Source organism: Xenopus laevis, chromosome 4L (assembly GCF_017654675.1).
Source record: "Xenopus laevis strain J_2021 chromosome 4L, Xenopus_laevis_v10.1, whole genome shotgun sequence".
Classification (NCBI taxonomy): domain Eukaryota; kingdom Metazoa; phylum Chordata; class Amphibia; order Anura; family Pipidae; genus Xenopus; species Xenopus laevis.
This window is the reverse complement of record NC_054377.1, coordinates 50,783,780-50,803,353: the sequence shown is the minus strand read 5'-3', so window position 1 is coordinate 50,803,353 and position 19,574 is coordinate 50,783,780. Positions and strand designations below refer to the sequence as shown.

Here is a 19,574-nt window from a genome sequence, read left to right as displayed (position 1 = left end):
TTTAGTAGACTTAAAGCATGAAGAACCAAATTACAGAAAGATCCATTATCTGGAAAACCCCAGGTCCAGAGCATTCTAGACAATAGGTTGTATACCGTTATTAGGGATGCACTGAATCCACTATTTTGTATTCGGCCGAACCCCAGAATCCTTCATGAAGGATTCAGCCGAATACAGAACCGAATCTGAATCCTAATTTGCATATGCAAATTAGGGGATGCCCACCACTCTGGAGTGTATAAGCCTTCAGAAATTGAATTGTCTGGTTTTTTTGCACTAAAAGACCCCTCATGTGGAATGTGAATGCATGGAAATGATTGGCTGTATAATGTAAAATTACAAAGCAATTGATGTTTCTTTCTACACAGAAAATACACTGGGAAGATTAAACGATCCTTCTCTATACAGTGGAAAAGGAATTTAATGTTGTTTTTATTTTGCTTTCAGTTGCTTGTTACAGGGGACTTTGAGCAATCACCAACAATAAAGTATTTGACCAGTAGTTGCTTTGAATTAAAGCTGCCAAAACCATTTTGTTCTAGTACTCACTGGAGAATAAAGGCAATCTGGAAAAAGCTGCAAGATACCATTAGCTACAAGGAGCAATGTCATTCCTTTTGACTGCAAACCAGTCAATCTGCTGCAAATTCTTTGATTAAAGGTGCTTGCATTGGAACAATGCTGAAGGTTTGTAGTGCCCCTTGCAGTTAATCATTTTAAATGTCTGTCCATATGTCCAAAAAAATCTGTGTTCCATACTGCTCAGCTGTGTTACATGAAATAACTGGATCAAAAAAGGAAAAACAAACAGAAATAACTTTTAAGAAACACTTGTTTTAAGTGACAAACAAACATTTCACATGGAGAATGAATGCCGTTTACTGCCTTACCTTGGCTTCAGAGAATACTTGGATAGGAAGGAATTGATTTATTATACTCACTATAAAGATGATTATCCTGATTATCGTTAATAATTGTGCTTGAGACCATAAACAACAAGGGGCAGATTCACTAAGGGTCGAATTTCGAAGTAAAAAATACTTCGAAATTCGACCCTCGAATTGAAATCCTTCGACTTCGAATATCGAAGTCGAAGGATTTAGCGCTAAACGTTCGTTCGATCGATCGAAGGATTTACGATTAAATCCTACGAATCAAACGATTCGAAGGATTTTAATCCAACGATCGAAGGAAAATCCTTTGATCAAAAAAAGGTTAGCAAACCTATGGGGACCTTCCCCATAGGCTAACATTGACTTCGGTAGGTTTTATCTGCCGAAGTAGGGGGTCGAAGTTTTTTTTAAAGGGAAAGTACTTCGACTATCGAATGGTCGAATAGTCGAACGATTTTTCGTTCGAAACGTTCGAATCGAAGTCGAAGGTCGTAGTCGAAGGTCGAAGTACCCAAAAAATACTTCGAAATTCGAAGTATTTTTCATTCGAATCCTTCACTCGAGCTTAGTGAATGGGCCCCCAAGTAAACTGGAAAATTATGTTTAAAGTAAACAGAGAGGGGACACATTTTCTAGCAAGGATCTGGATCTTCATACTTTAAGTCTAGTAAAAAATCATGGAAACATTAAATGAACCCAATTTATCCAATTAATCCAATAAGCATTAATTATATCTTAGTTTGGATCAAGGACAGGGTACTGTTTTATTATTACAGAGATAAAGGAAATCATGTTTAAAGATTTGAATTATTTGAATAAAATGGAGTCTATGGGAGAGGCCTTTCCATAATTCAGAGCTTTCTGGATAACTGGTTTCTGGATAATGGAACGCATACCTGAATGTTTACTTTAACGTAAGCATTTAAACTTGCAGCCAATCACAGATATCCTGTCCTAGACTTCTTACTTATGAAAGCCAACAGCGAGATTTCCCTTTCAACTCTTCTTGAGAGGCACACTGAAAGAAACTTATTTGTATGCTTTTGTGTATTGTTTCTCTTTTTGTGTTTTACATGCACTTTTGACATATATGACAAAATGAGTATTGAGTATTCAGGTAAGTTCAATAGTTCACACCATCAATAGCCGAAAGCCTGTAAATTTGATATTGTTCATACCCAGCAACACAAACTATAGGCAAAGAGTGGGAGCAGTGGAATTGGCATCCCCAGTTACATTTGTTTTTTTTACATTCTTAAAACTACCCCCCCTCTTCCTAAGATATTGATGCACATATAACCCATGGTTGGCAAAATGCTGGAAGACTGTGTAAACCATTTAAATGGCTACAGCCTCCAAAGGCATTATTATTATTGGCATTGACAGAGATACATTTCTAACATGCTTAAATAGCACTGGAAATTTTAAAACAAAAAATATTTGAAAAGGCAATAGCACTCTCCAGGTGCATTTCTTATTTTTTATAACCGAGCCCTGGACATATCTGTGCAATATATGAAAAAACATATTTAGCATAGAGAAGCCACAGTGTGCTATTCATCTAGGTATTTATGTAACTGATCCATTTGTACAGTCTGTGATGAGGTTTTAGGAATTATTCAATATAAAAGGGAGTGAAATGGGTTTTATTTTTATTTTTTTGCTTTATGTTCCATTAAAATAATATCAGATATGACATATTCCTTATACAGTACCAGCAGACTTTATTTTGACTGTGTTTTTTTTTTAAAGATGACTGGAGGCCAAATTATACATAGAAGTTTCCATTTTCACTGCAATGTTTATATCTTTCTATTCTAGGGCTTATCTCAGCAAAAAAACAGCATATATATATAGTTAGTTACATAGTTACATAGTTACATAGTTAAATTGGGTTGAAAAAAGACAAAGTCCATCAAGTTCAACCCCTCCAAATGAAAACCCAGCATCCATACACACACCCCTCCCCACTTTTAATTAAAATTCTATATACCCATACCTATACTAACTATAGAGTTTAGTATCACAGTAGCCTTTGATATTATGTCTGTCCAAAAAATCATCCAAGCCATTCTTAAAGGCATTAACCGAATCAGCCATCACAACATCACCCGGCAGTGCATTCCACAACCTCACTGTCCTGACTGTGAAGAACCCTCTACGTTGCTTCAAATGAAAGTTCTTTTCTTCTAGTCTAAAGGGGTGGCCTCTGGTACGGTGATCCTCTTTATGGGTAAAAAGGTCCCCTGCCATTTGTCTATAATGTCCTCTAATGTACTTGTAAAGTGTAATCATGTCCCCTCGCAAGCGCCTTTTTTCCAGAGAAAACAACCCCAACCTTGACAGTCTACCCTCATAATTTAAGTCTTCCGTCCCTCTAACCAATTTAGTTGCACGTCTCTGCACTCTCTCCAGCTCATTTATATCCCTCTTAAGGACTGGAGTCCAAAACTGAACTGCATACTCCAGATGAGGCCTTACCAGGGACCTATAAAGAGGCATAATTATGTTTTCATCCCTTGGGTTAATGCCCTTTTTTATGCAAGACAGAACTTTATTTGCTTTAGTAGCCACAGAATGACACTGCCCATAATTAGACAACGTGTTATCTACAAAGACCCCTAGATCCTTTTCATTTAAGGAAACTCCCAACACATTGCCATTTAGTGTATAACTTGCATTTATATTATTTTTGCCAAAGTGCATAACCTTGCATTTATCAACATTGAACCTCATTTTCCAGTTTGCTGCCCAGTTTTCCAGTTTAGACAAATCACTTTGCAAAGTGGCAGCATCCTGCATGGAACCTATAGTTCTGCACAATTTAGTATCATCTGCAAAAATAGAAACAGTACTTTCAATGCCCACCTCCAGGTCATTAATAAACAAGTTGAAAAGCAAGGGACCTAATACAGAGCCCTGCGGTACTCCACTAACAACACTGGTCCAATTAGAAAATGTTCAATTTACCACCACTCTTTGTAATCTATCTTTTAGCCAGTTCTCTATCCAGGTACAAATACTATGTTCCAGGCCAACATTCCTTAATTTAACCAGTAACCTTTTGTGTGGCACTGTATCAAATGCTTTAGCAAAGTCTAAGTAAATCACATCCACTGCCATCCCAGAATCGAGGTCTCTACTTACATTCTCGTAAAAAGAAATTAAGTTAGTCTGGCAAGATCTATTACGCATAAAACCATGCTGGCACAAACTCATAGTATTATGATTTGCTATGAAGTCCAGTATCTTATCCGATATATAATTGTGTTAGTCTTAAACTGGCCATAGACGCAAAGATCTGATCGTACGAATCGAGGATTCGCACGATTTTCGAACCATGTGTGGAGAGTCCCGACATTTTTCGTCCGGCGGAGATCGGTCGTTTGGTCGATCGGACAGGTTAGAAAATTTCTGTCGGCTGCCGATAATATCTCTGCGTGTATTGCCGATCGTACGATTTTCAATGGGAGACTGTCACTAGCTTTGGTTGGACATAGATATCGTACGATTGCTGTCAGGGGCAGAACATTGCTGATCTGTTCTTTAACTAATCTGACTGGTAAGACTTTGATCTGAATGGTTAGTGGCGGGTCGGGAGATGGGAAAGTCTGATCGTACGATGATTCGTATGATCGGATCTTTGCATCTATGGCCAGCTTTATATTGTATGTAAGTATAAATATAAACAACCATGGGATCAGTTATCTGGAAACTCAATATCCAGTAAACTCTAAATTACAGGAAGGCCATTTCCCATAGACTCCATTTTAAGCAAATAATTATGATTTTTAAGAATTATTTCCTTTTTTTCTGTAATAATAAAACAGCAGTTGTACTTGATGGTAACTAAGCTGTGTTAATCCATATTGTTGGCAAACAATTCTGTTGGGTTTATTTTGTTTACATGATTTTTAGTAGCCTTAAAAGGGTTGTTTTCAGTTTAGTTGTTTTCAGCAGGAAAAAATACTTTTTCCAATTACTTTGCATTTTCTATTTGTAATTGTTTTTCTAATATTGAAGTGTAAAGTTTCATTTTTCACCTTCTAAAGCAGCTCTGGGAAGGGGTGTCGCTGACCCTTTAATTGTTCTATATGATACATTTAATTGATCCATTTGTTATCTTTGTCCCTGCTGAGCAGAATCCCGGAGTTCCATTAAAGGCAGCTGTTAGAATTGATAAACTTCTTGCTAATATTACAAAGTTACTGCTGATAAATGTATCAACTAATGTAGCCACTAAATGTAGCAAATTGCAAACAGTTCAGAATCTGCGCCTGGATCATTGAGCTGCCAGACTAAAACACCAGAGACAGGAACGTTAAACTTTAAACTTGCATTTGGGAAAAAAATTACAAATAAAAAATGTATAGCAATTGAAAAAAGTCGTTATTTCTTTATTTCTGAAAACAATTCAAGATGAACAACCCCTTTAGGGTATGGTAATCCAAATTATGGAACAATTCCTTATTTGGAAAGCCTCAGGTCCCAAGAATTTCAGATAATAGATCCTATACCTATTTTATTTCTATAGTAATACTGAATATGCAGTGTTGTACATGTTCTCAATACAGTAATAGTTCATATAATGCTATGGGCTACTCATGCCACAGAAATAATCACGGGATACCCACAATTTCCCTACAGTGGATATGGGGTCTGCATTTCTAGGTATAAAATTGACTAAACCTGCCATTTCTGGGTGTGAGAATGGAATTGCCTACACACACACACTTGACAATTATGTTCAGTGAAAAGTTCCAATGAGCATTAAATAAAGCAGGGCATTTTATATTGTGTAACTGCTAATTTCAGTGGTTGAGATAATTCTCAGAAGAAACTCATTCTCTCTCTCCCTTCTATTACCCTGTCTTTGCTTAATAGCATTGGCATTTTAATTAAAGCTCTCCACCTAAAATGTTAAATATGTTGTGGCGTTATCAATCAATTACAAAAAACTGCTGCATTGTTTTTCCTAGCACAATATGCAAGAACTTAATATTTTATCATTGCTAATGTTTCAATGTCATTACCACTGTGACAGACACAGATATCATCACCAATAAAGAAGCTTAAATAGTTAAGTACCTAAAGTGGTTTTCATAAAGAAAACTATGCTTCTTAACCCCACCTAGTCATAATTTAATAACTTTGTTTAAATAAACCTAAAGAACGGTTATGAACATTTTGAAAAGAGCTTAAGTATGGTCAACATAGATCTGTTATTTGTTTATGTTTCCTTAAATGTTATATTCGACCAAATAATGTTTCCATTATTAACATATGCTTGGGATGTTGTATTGGATGGATATGTACAGGCATGGGACCTGTTATCCAGGTTGCTTGGGACCTAGGGTTTTCAGGATGATGCATCTTTCTCCGTTTTGGATCTTCACACCTTGGGGAATATTTATCAGAGAGTTAAGTTAGAGATTGCCACAGTCCACTAGAGTGAAATTCCGCCACTCTCTATTTATTTCTATGGCATTTTTAAAGGCGTATTCATCTAAGGGTGAACTTTCACTTTCACCCATTGATAAATACTCTTTTAAAAATAGCGAGTGGCAGACTTTCCCTCTAGTGGACTGTGGCAATCTCTAACTTAACTCTTTGATAAAAATACCACATTAAGTCTACCATAAAACCATGTAAACATTAAATAAACCCAATAGGCTGGTTTTGTTCCTATCAGGATTAATGATATCTTAGTTGGAATCAAGTACAAGTTACTGTTTTATTATTACAGAGAAAAAGGAAATAATTTTTCAAAAATTTAGATTATTTGCATAAAATGGAGTCTATGGTAATGCGGACCTTTCTGTATAAAAGTTTCCATACCTGTATGTAGGAGCAGAGAATATCAGCTTTGGTTTCATGTAATAAACTGGTACATGCATTAACTCTCATCTTTAATTTATTTTCCTACATATATAACTGGTTGGAAGAGTGAGCATACACTGATTATTTCCTCATCATGCAAAATGTGCACATATTTTGGTCAGAGGTAGATTCTCAGATGATTTTAGCATACTCCTTGAAACATTTTTTGGATAGGAGGTAGAAGTGTGATTGCTTAAATTGTGTGGAAGAGCCAAAAGTAAGATAGAATCACACCTGTGCTGCCATTGTATCAGTAGTCATAATTCTGCAGATGCTTCATGTTATACTTCTAACAGTTTAACTTTTCCCTTCTATTACCCCGAACCCTAGAATACATCCCAAAATTAACAGTTCACAATTAGCATTTGATGGTTTTCTACCTAGGAAGCCTAGGCTGTAGGCGTTTATTGATTCACAAATGAAAAGAGTGAATAATGCAAACTCATTAAAATATAGCCCTTGTAATTATAAGGTCAATTAGGATGTATGTGCTTTCATTATAGTCCTTTTAATCTAAACAGTGAATTGGGAGAAGAGTTTTACATTTCTGCTTATCTTTCTATATACCTTAATTTGCATGTAATTAAAACTAATTAAAACACTTCTAGGTGTTTCTATTTTAATTATAAATATGGATATTATATTTTAGCCCTTTTAGTGCCATGTGCTTAACGCAGTGCATTGCTATATGTACAATGTAGTGTAGATTAAAGGGCCATCCGATAATGTAGACTCTACAGACTTTTTGACGATTTTATGTTCTTGGCCAGCTCATTAGTACTGAACTTTTTTCTTTTTAACATTTGACGTTTTTATTTTCTATGGTTTTGTGTTGTTTAACATTTTGGGTGAGTGTCTGCCATAGCTAATGCTTTAGTCTCTCCTGCAATTTAGCCTACATTTTAGGTTCCTTGGATAACACAAAGTAAAGCTTTATGTTATGTATCACTGTTGTTATCCATATTTACTGACCCTCACTCCATGAGCACCCCTGTAAAGTGTTTTGTAAAAGTGCCAGCACTATATAAATAGCAAATAAATACAAGGAACAACTGAGGTACTGTCATGAGGTTTGATTAGATAGCAGTCACTCTTTCCTTGGGAAAGTCATTGGCCAAAAGAAGCAGCAATGTCCCCAATGCCACTTGTATTATTAAAGAATGGGATTGAGGTGAGGATGAACTCAGGGAGGTTGTATCATTATAGTATCTTGATAATGTGTTTATAGGCTGACATAGCACAACATAGAACAAAAATTTAATATAGTCAGCTACTATACTTTCCATAGAGCACATTTGCTGTTGCAAAGCAGTGATTTTTGAAATGTGACAACCTAATTGACTTTCCATCAGTATATTATTATTACTGTTATTATTACTACACACAAGTTGAAGAATAACATTATGGACACTCAAAATCACCTGACTAAGCACAACAAGATTCATTTCCCTAAACCTATTAATCAATTAGTGAACACAGCTTAAAAAAAAAAATCACAAATCTGCATTTTATGTAAGGACACAGCATGCCTTCTATGTAATATAAAATGATTTTATGGGATCTCAGGACTGCAGCTGTCTCATGAGACAGATGCTCACACAGAGCTATTAGAGGGCTGCTGCATAATGAGCTTGGCTCAAATAATTTTCTATCCCCTCTGTATGCATATCATGTACCATAGCAGGTGCAGGCTCATTTATGCACTTACCAATTTGCAGGAACATGTAATGATACAACACAATAAGGTAAGTTGGCAGCACGCTGGTCATTGTTCACTTGCTGCATATTTTGCATTTTTTAAGATGTGGGCCTCCGTTATGGTCTCATTAACCTCGCCCGGGATGAAGTTGTGCTTTAATCCCTTTCCTGAAGTGGATTGAATTAAAGGCCCACCTGGCACCATAGCGCTAACATCTGTCTCAGGGAATATTATTAGTTCTATCACACTCCTCTCTGCTTCAGGAAAGATAGAAAATGCTCAAGCTCATGATGTGCTTCAATTTTAACACATATATTGATCAGATATTGGGTATATTGAGTCTTGGAAGCCTTTAATGGGCATTTCACTTTCATAAAACATATCCTTTTCAAACAGTATAAACAAATAATTTCAATTTTTTATAAACAGTTTTTTTGTTGTTGTTTTTTTATAATTTTTAAGAACTGTAATTTAAAAATAAACGAGTTCAATTTCCTCCTCCCTCTCATGTCAACTCAGTAATGCCAAAATTGGATTCAAAGGGCCAGATTCAATTCAGTGACAAAAAAGTTTTTTAATGTGAAAACTCATGGACGAGTTTCAATTTGAGATGCAATTCAATTCAGAAAAACTAAACTTAATCACGGGAAAACTCTGTTGAAGTCTATGGGAAAAAAAACGGAACTGAATTCGGAGAAAAGTTTTTATTCCCCAATTGAATCTTGTCAATGACTTTTCACGTTATAAACCATGAGATAACATTTTCTCACTGGATTGAATCTGGCCAAGTTTGGAAAACATGCTCAGCTGCTGCTGCTCCCCCCTGCTGAGAAATGCATTAAATAATGCAACTTGCCTGGATGTGGTCCTCCACAGCATGTTTATGGCCCCATAGTCTGCTCAAGGGATCCATAGACTTCTCTGTTTGAAATTATCATTAAAATATAATCCTATCCTTGAACATCTAGCCAAAACTATAATCAGCCCACTACAGAAAGCAAGTTGGACAGTTCTGAACTAATTGATCAAATTGCAATGCTTTAGAAAGTGAGAGATCCTGCTGCTACAGGGAAATATGAGAGGAAAAGTATTCCGGTAATTAAAGTTAGACTATAGACTGTAGAATAAGTATATTTTTAAAAAATACATTCATGCAGAATTCTGACATATTCTATGTGGTTATTGCTGTATAGACATCCTCTGTTTCCATGCTGTAGAACTCAGTTCAGTGCCCTGATTGGTGGTAATGTAGAATTTACATTTCTGTCTTTCTCTTTTATCTGCAACATGCAACACATATGGTGGACATGGGTTTTAAAAAATGAAAAGGATGGAAAAACCCTTGTTCGTATGATTGATCTAGGAGGGAAAAAGTCGCTAATGTCTTTCTATGGAATTTTCCCTTCTATCTTTTAGAAAGTCAAGGCAAGGAAGATGGCAAATAATCTGTGTGTAGTTTTTTCCATGGCATGGATCATTAACCATATCCTAAAAACCATTAAAGGCTGCTGTTCAGGAGGTTACTGACTATCTCTTTTATCTGCAAACACAACACATATGGCAGACATGGGGTTTAACTCTGAAAAAATTACAACAATGGAAAAACCCTTACACATATGATTACTCTAGGAGGGAAAAGGCCTCTAACATCTTTCTATGGAATTTCAATTTCTGTCTTTTAGAAAGTCAAGGCAAGGAAGATATTGTTTTGGGGTGAGGGCAAATAATCAGAGTGTAGATTTTTCCATGGCATGGATCATTAACCATATCCTAAACCATTAAAGGCTGCTGTTCAGGAGGTTACTAACCATCAAAATATTGCATGTATATAACACAAAATAATATTGTATTTATCAAACAGTTAAAAACAAGCCTATCCATCAAAAACAAAGAAAAAACCTTAGTCATCATATGACAAAAGTGTTACTTAGCTTGAGGTTAAGGAGAATTATATTGGTCAATGTAATCATAATCTGCTCCCCACTACATTTCTTCACTTGTCTCGCTGTATGTTCCTCTCAGAACCACCTTCTTCTAACACTATCAACATCGACTGGCACCTCTCATCTCAAACCTTTCTATCTTGCTGCTCTTTATTTCTGGAATTTCATCATTGAATTCCTCTGTAAGGAGTGCTCTCTCAATCTCTTTAAGAAAAAACTAAGGGTGAAATTCACTAAAGGGCAAATTTTCGCCTCGGAAGGCTTTCCCACACTTCATCAGATGTTAATTGGAAGCGCATACACTAATTCATCAAATTGCTAAATTTAGTCTCAGCAGCCAAATACTGGCGAAGTTACTCTAGAGTAAATTCATCAGCAGGAGCATTGAAAGCAGACTTTCGCTAGCATTCATTTCTGCCCAGAAAACTTTGTTAACACACTTATGCTTAGGTCAATTTGAATAGGGCGGGTACATATAGGTCATATACTGTATATGTCTTTATTAGTGATGTTGGGGAAATAGCTTGAAGTGGCTACTTATTATTAAAAATGTCCAAGGAAGCAAAATAAAGATATATGTGATCCTCTATTGTCCTAGACATGAGCCCACCCTAAAACAAATGTGGCATGCCCCTCAAATGGTTAATAAAAAAATATTAAAACAAAAATATTTAACACAATCCCACTTTAAAATATGAAAAAACTGTTTTTTTAAAAAATTTTTTTTATAACTTGATACGTGATATGATGTCACTATCATAAGATTGAGGACTTTATTTACTTTTATGCATTGTACATTGCATGACAGTTTATATAGAAGATTTTTTTTCCTGTAAATTACAATAAATGATAATTATTCAGTATCCTTTTGTATATTTTTGGATTTGTGGATGAGCAAGTAAGGGGCTTACTTAACATTCACAATATTCACATTGTAACAAAAAAAATTTGCAGAGTTCTAAATCCAAGAACCCAGAATAAGCAGCAAGGCTAATGAGCTCCAATTATACTACGACAAGATTAGACAGATGAAAAAATGTCCATCTGCAAATGTATAAATGGAATTATGGGGAACCAACACCCAAATAAGTGGATGAGGCAAAGTTGCGGTGAGAAGAACGAGTTTGATGTCTAAGCGATTGGCGCGACAGTATGAGAATTCCAGACCTGGAGAGTGAGTCAAGTTATTTCTGGAAATGACCTAAGGAAGGTTGCATTGATAAGAGAACAAAGTCATGAGTGGGAAGGAAACAGTTTGTCTGGGAATTACTGGTAGATAAGTGAGCATGAGTCACAGAGAGCATTGTCAGCAAACATGTCATAGGGGTGTTGGCTAAAGAGAGGTAAATCTACAGGCTTGTATGTAGGAGACTGAAACTGGAAATATTGCATCCATCTGCTATTGTTGCTGTTATCATTAAGCTAGAAATGAGAGAAGCAAATGCTCTAATATGGCTAATCAGCAAAAAATGCTTTCAAGTTTGTAGTGCAACTGCACTTTGCTAATAATAAAAATATGATATTACAGGTAGAGGACCTGTTGTCCAGAATGCTGGGGTCTTCCAGATAACAGATCTTTCTGTAATTTGGATCTTTATACCTTAAGTCTACTAGAACATCATGTAAACCCAATAGGCTGGTTTTGCAATAAGGATTAATTATATCTTAGTTTGGATTAAGTACAAGGTATTGTTTTATTAGTACAGAGAAAAGGTAAATAATTTTGTAAAATGTAAAATATTTGGATAAAATGGAGTCTATGACTCCTTTCCGTAATTCGGAGCTTTCTGGATAACAACTTTCCAGATAACAGATCCCATACCTGTATTAAAGGAGACCTGTCACCCAGATGTAAAAAGCTGTATAATTAAAGACCTTTTCAATTGAACATGAAAAAATCTCCGTTGTCAATAATATATTGCCTGCCCCACCTTTATACCTTAGGCAGATTTCCCAGATGTCACTGCACTCCCTCTGCTTCCTTACCATCTAATTTTGTAACCAGTGCATGAGCATGTGCATCAGGTCTTCAATTCTAGTGCGTAAACAATAATTTTGGATAATGCAAGGCTTGCCTTAATAACAGTGTTTACAAAATGGTGTGTTCCTGCTTGATGTGATTATGAATTCCCAGGCTAAAAGAAACAATATTTAAATAATTTAAATAGTGTACATTTATTCTGCTTGACCAACACAATAAAATAGAATTTGGAATTATTTCTTAGGTTATAGGTCCCCTTTAATAATCAACACAAATACTAGATGTTTAAGAAAGACTAGACGTGAAAGTCTGTCCCCCCGGATGAGGGGTCTCTCTGAAATTTGGATCTCCATACCAAAACACCATTTTGGCCTCCAATAAGTTGGGATCAAGAACAAGGTTCTGTTTAATTATTACAAAGAAAAGTGTAAATTGTAATTATTAGATTAAAATGGAGTCAATAGGAGATGGCTGTAATTCATAGCTTCTTGGATAATGGGATTCAGGATAACCGATTTGCTACTTATTTCTTCCACAGGTTGTTCCTCACTAAATCATGTAGTATAATATCTCAGTGGCATAATTGTGGGTATGCACGCATCCAGCGTTAAACCAGGGGTTCCTATTCTCAAACTCGAGTCCGTAATAGCCTGTTACAATTCTTGGTTCATTAATATACAATTTTATGCTTGCGCTTACCTTCTAACTTTATGGACCGGGTGCATCCGGCACCAGACCTATCGCTAGTACACTGGAGCGGTTCAAACTCCCAAAACACCCAGGATATAAATGTATCTCGTAAGTTTTCCCAGACTTCGCTATGACCCAGGTGCTGTCGCCCTGAGTCCGTCACTAAGGAGAACGTTTCAGCAGCACACACCAATCGTTTAGACGGCGCACTCTTGGAGTCCACTTCAAAGGAATCGCTTGTTTCTCAAATTTTAAGTAAAACACTTTATTCAAACATCTTGATACACTGCAAACCCAGCGCTATGAGGTCTAATGGCGCTGGGTTTGCAGTTTGTCAAGATGTTTGAATAAAGTGTTTTGAGAAACAAGCGATTCCTTTGAAGTGGACTCCAAGAGTGCGCCATCTAAACGGTTGGTGTGTGCGGCATAATTGTGGGCACTGAAACCATTAAAAATAAAAACAATATAATACTACCCTGCAACCAGCAAATATAACATGGTAATATATTTCATGAATGGAGTGAGTTACATTGATTTATTTAGAATTTCTTGCAAATTTCAGCTGTGTGGCCAGTCAACTTGCCTGTTCAATGCCCCAATTAGAGGAGGCTACAAACTAACAAATTAATACTGGATTGATAAAATTTCTATTTAAATCCGAATATATGAACAGAACAAATATAAGATTCCATTAGCAGTATTACAGAATTTCGCTCTGGACTAGTAATGTTGGCTGTTATTCTTCAGTACCTACAAAATACTGACAATGCAGGTGCTCATGTTGAAAGTGGTATATTTATCATATAGTGAACAGATATTTTGGGAGGGGCAATTAAGTACCACTTTTTGCCAAAAGAGAAACTCTAATCCCTGCTTTTTAACAGGTGACCAATAAATGCATCCTGTCTATAGGTTGCTAAAAGCATCTAGGCCTGCAGCAAACCTTGCAACTTTTATTACGCAAAAAGACCTGTGGAGTTTTTCTTGGACAATGCTCCATTGAGTCTTATTAACGCAGCGTGCCTTGGTTACATATGATGTGGATCAATATAGGGGCTGAGACTCTCTATTGATACATAATAAATATTAATTGAAAAAAGCACACATTTGCAGAATAATTAAAGTCTTTCTGCTTTTAACATGCCTAAATTCCTGTCCTCGTTCCCCTCCTGACTAAATTCACAGAAGAATTTTAGAGTACATTTGTACAGCTGAGTCCTGACAACACTCTGTTAGCTATACTTGCCAACTGAATCTAAATGTAGCGGACCTACATGAACCATCAATCAATTTCCATTTAGCAAAACATGTATACTAGGGACGGCGCACTGGGGGTGGGGGGGAGCACTAAAGTGCCATTAGCATAATCCTTCATGTGGCTTGCACAGCACTGCAGTTTATTTACAATATGCCCAACCCTAGGCCTCTTCTAAGTGCACTCTAAACCCTCTACATTCCAGATGTAGTGCCATAGTTTAAAGAAGTTCAGGGAAACATCTGTCTACTTATTCATCACAGCTATGCTAAGGATTTTAGTTGGGGTTGGGCAGGTTCCCTCTTAGGAGAGAGCAGCAGAATTCTAGAGGCAATTGTTTAAGACTGATTGGAGGGGAGAGGTGGGAATCAGGAGGACCGGTTAGTAGGAGATTACAATAGTAAATGGGATAGGAAAAGGGCATGGATTAGTGTTTTGGCTTGTATTTGACCATATGAATTTTGCAGTCACAGTCTCATTGCACCCTCCGCTTAATGGTTTAAAAATGAGTTGTTAGCACAAATTTCCCTTTTTTATTATACCTTATCTACATTGGGATAGTGAGCATTTAATAGCTATCTGAGATTGGATGGAGGTGAAAACACCAGTTCTGGCAATTTGCTAACCACAGGCTAGTTTCCTGCTTTCCTTTTGAAGAAAAACAGGATATGATCGGCTTTTCATTAACTTCCTGCTCCTTTGTTTTATGCTGAGCATATTTTATGCACCGTGCAGCATTATCTATACACAATAAGGAAATTCCAGATATATTGTCGTCATTGAAACCTTTACCAGTCCACTCTGATGCTACTGTATTTACATTGCAAAAAGATGTGGTTATTTTTACTGGTTCTTAAAAATCCAATTTATAACTGGACTAAGTAATGCGGTCAGAAACAAAAAAAAAAAAGACTCCCCTTTCTGCACAGGTATGGGACCTGTTCTAGAATCTTTGGGACTGGGGCTTGCTGCCTTTCTAAAATCATTATAACATTAATCAAACCCAATTGTTTGGCTCCAATGAGGATTAATTATATTTTTTAATTATATGTTTTGACAATACTTTGAATTATTTGATTAAAATGGAGTCTATGGGAGATGGCTTTTCTGTAGTTTCCTGTAATTGGGTTTCTGGATAAAGGATCCCATGCCTGTCCTTGATGTAATTCAATCTGAATAAATTCAATTGTAAATATGAATCATGAAAAGCAAAACACACATACATGTAACTTACTGGAGCCCTTGTTATTGAAACTCGCAATTTGGCATTTGATAAAAATATGATTTCCATCTGGAAATCATCACAAGCCCCTTTATGCAGAAAAATTTTTTACTCTGTAATACAAAATGGAGCACATGGACCTGTGTGTGCCCCCAGGGTGGGTGGGGAGAGACAGTTAGTTGTTCCCCCTCCTACCCCCTACCCATCACCTAACTGGATGTCATTCAGATGTGCAAGTTAGGGAGCACTAGTGGTTATACAATTTTAAGCCAATAGCAAGGGCAGTCACAATGCTGATCTTTTGTGAATGGTAGTTTTTCATATTACTGATAATAAAGACTGCCCATATGCATCCATAACAGCTATTGTTTAGGGGCAGCTCTAGTGAGCTGGGCCCTCTGATCCTATTTTATTCTGTAACTTGTTTATTATTATTGTAAGTTTCCTATTTAATATAAATTAATGTCAAGAGCTGTGTGACTTGCTGATGGTTATGAAGGGGGTCTATCCATAAAGCTTAATCAAAATTAGTCGATACTTAATGTTGTTTCTAAACTTGGACATACAATGAGAGTCAGAAGCAAAATTGCAGGAAATAGATTAAGGTAAAACTTATGGTAAAAAGTTTCACCTGTTGCTTTTCTCATAGACTTTACTGTATTTGTGCTTATCTTACTGCTGTAAGAAAAGTCTCCAAAACCCTATTAACCTTAGATGTTAAGATTCCCATTGTTGCTTTATGCCTTCCCTTTACCAATACCTCAAGTGACAGATTCCTCTTGTTTGTCCAGGCAGTTGCATAGATTTTTTTTAAATCAGATGTTCTAGATTAGGTGAGATCCCACAAAAAGTGTTGCAACGGGCAACACTATGAGTAGCTGTCTGTATTGCCATCATATCATTCAGGTCAACAACACCCTAGCCACCAAAGAGACTGCTCAGATATGGCCATGCTTTGTTATTGACCATTTATTACCTGTTTGTTATAAAGTAAGTTAAAGCACTGCACAACCTGTCGGCGCTATATAAATAAATAAATGATGATGATGATGATGATGCTTTGTACCAGGCAGACAAAAGGTATTTGTGACTTATCTTATTCACCTCATATGTGTGCCTGTAATTATCCCACCCACTTAAACTGTAGTCTGTATGGGATAAGGACCTCCACCCTTGACCATCAGTGTCCCCCACCTGGTCCTACATTACCATTTACCAACTTACCATTCATATTGCCCCTTGTGCCAGTAGCCATTGTGTTGCCTCATGTACCTGTGCCAGCACCTATAATATTACCCCCATTTGTACCTATGCCAACGACAGTCAATCCCTCAGATTGCCCCCAAACCCCCAATCTGTACCTGTGCCAGCATAAGACAAAACATCCATCATAGTGTCAACCCAGTCTGTAATTATGCCAGCAGCAGCCAAAAAAAATCCATCATATTGCCGCTAATTTGTACCTGTGCCAGCAGGAGCCAAAAATCTATCATATTGCCCCCAAATATGTATCTGTGCCAGCAGCTGCCAAGAGGGAGGTGGGGAGTGCCTGCAGTACAAATCATGGGCAAGAGGGGGTTGGAATAGGTGGTTTATAACATTGTTAAAATATTAAAGGCCAAGCAAACTAAAATCCTCTTAAAAGTGTGCCCCGATCATAACTGTGCCCTAGGCGGGCGCCTACTCTGCCTGCCCCTAGTTCCGGCCCTGCTTGACCCTCTTAATTGTAAGGCCTCTATCATACAGGCAGATAAGTAGATGTTGCAGGTTAGCCAAAGCTTTGTTTGTGTGTGTAGGGCAAGTAGTAAGTTAGTTACCTGTCTCTTGTTGGAAACAAACAGAAGCTACTTCAATCCCCATGTCACATAATCTTAAGTGAGATCCAATGTACCTTTTATGTATGCAATGTATAGCTCTGGTATGTGCAGTGGTGCATTTTATTAAAAGCTTTTAGGGTGTCCTCCGGGGCCATAACCTCCATTGCCAAGCATTTGATGGGGTTGAATACACTACACTATATGCAGGCAGCTATTATTAGATTTCTGTGCTGTATAACACTAGTGCTTTTCCTGACCTGCTCTATAGCTCTTATTATATATGAGCCTATAATAGTGCCCTCTGATATTAGTTGGACTTTGTAGGGATAGTGACATCGGGCAGTAATTCTGCCAGGGAAAATAATGCTAAAGTTGAGTACATCAAAGTCGAGTTCATAAAAACCCTATAAACAATAAATACATACTTGTGCTAATTAGTACAGTGCGTATGAAGGCTGCCATACTACACACCCATTTAAGGGTAAATTAAATATGCTACACCAACGTCAATAAAACTTTGCCATCAGTGAAAATGATCAAGCAATATGATCAATATTTGTTTTCAAAAAATAAAAACTGTAAAACCACACTTTGTTTTCAGAACTGGCCAGTATAGTTCTGATTTATCAGATCCCTAAGTGGTAGCATACACCAGTGATTTTCTGTTTTAGAGAGCATCCCGTGCCTCATTCTTCTACTGAAACAAAGGCAGGATGTACAGTATATAAGGCCCTGATTAAACTCTGTGTAATGAGCTGTTTCTAGAATTTAGTCAGTATGGTCATTCTATAAGATTTTAATAGTGGGACACTTTCATTTTCTTATACTCCTTGAAATATAAGGCTTTTCTGACTTTCAGCCTCTGAAAATAAGTAGGTAAAAGTCTTACTGAATTATGTATGAATGCATTATTAAGAAATGAGTGCACTGGATTTGGACAGGTTTCAGATATATATTGTTTTGTCAGATCAGATTTTGACTCATATAACAGTAAAAGTTGGTCCTTAATGAGCAGTTTGTGATTGGTTGCCTATCCAAGTGTTGTGCTTAGAATTCCCTTGCATTCCCGGAGGCCTGTCATAAACCCAATATTTGTTTAAGGCACAAGAGCCACTTACCCAACAAGCCCATCCAAACACCTTTCCTGTGTCTATAATGTAAAAATAATATAAAATAACTGTATAAAAAACTAAATGAACCTTAACATGTTTTCTTCTAGATTAAGTATCAAGCAATACCACTGGAAAGATAAACATCACTTACCTCGGTCAAAGAGTGAGGGACCTGCTTGCTGACAAAATGTAAAACTTCAAACAATTCAGAAATCTGTATTAATCCACTGGATACCAAATCACGCACAGATTACCAGTTTGGTGGTGGACAAATGGAGGAGTTTAACAGCTGAATGTCCAATTCTGGAGTTAGTACAGCTCCCACCCTACAGACTTCCTTCCTCTTATTGTTCAACACATTGCTGTTGCTTGAAGCTTTTGGAGTGAGTGGAGGAAGCTAGATAAACTAAATTTAAATATATATTTATTGTGCAGAGTGGAAACCAAATAGAGTTATATAGTTTGTTTTTGTTGTCTGCTATTGAAACACATTGGCGATTGTGGAGAACCTTTGTGCCAGCCATATTATGTTTGAAGTGTGGAATTGGTAGCATATTGCTATATAGTTTGGTAACGTCTACCAGCCAAAAAGCAAACAAACAAACAATACACAGGGTATTCTACCTCTACAATTCCAGTCCCCTACTCGGATTCCTGGCCAAAACAGAAAAGTACAATTGCACAGAGTCATAGTACGTTCAATGAGTCTTTTCTTTTTTGCTTTTGGAAACAAAAAGCAGCATTTCAAGCTGTTTCACCCAGATCCCAGGTCTCAATCTTAGGGCTGAACTCCACAGCGCGTTAAAGACTGAATTGTCACCAGGCGAAGACATTCATGCAACGCGTTGGACGTCCAATATGTAATGAGACTAATGAGACGCGGCATGCAGCGTTCACATCAGACAGTTGAATACATGTAGTTAGTACCTGTGATTCCTCGATCAGTCCGATCTGGCGACAAAACAGTCTTCATTGCGCCATGGAGTTCAGCCCTTACACTGGGCCCTCCTCTCTCTCTGGCAGCTAGCAGATCCAGCCTAATTATTCCCCAGAAGAGACCCACTCAGGGAGTAAGAGATGAA

General features: G+C 37.0%; 1 protein-coding gene across 2 annotated transcripts in view; it reads right to left on the bottom strand.

Moving 5' to 3' along the window:
• Positions 1–18,793, bottom strand: part of cdh5.L (cadherin 5 L homeolog) — a 52,024-nt gene extending 33,231 nt beyond the window's left edge. The window contains exon 1 of one of the 2 annotated variants that reach the window (XM_018257894.2): positions 18,644–18,793. The gene's annotated coding sequence lies outside the window, so the exon portion shown is untranslated. The remainder of the gene's footprint in view (positions 1–18,643) is intronic. The other variant, XM_018257896.2, reaches the window with a different exon arrangement.
• Between the last annotated feature and the right edge of the window lie 781 nt (positions 18,794–19,574).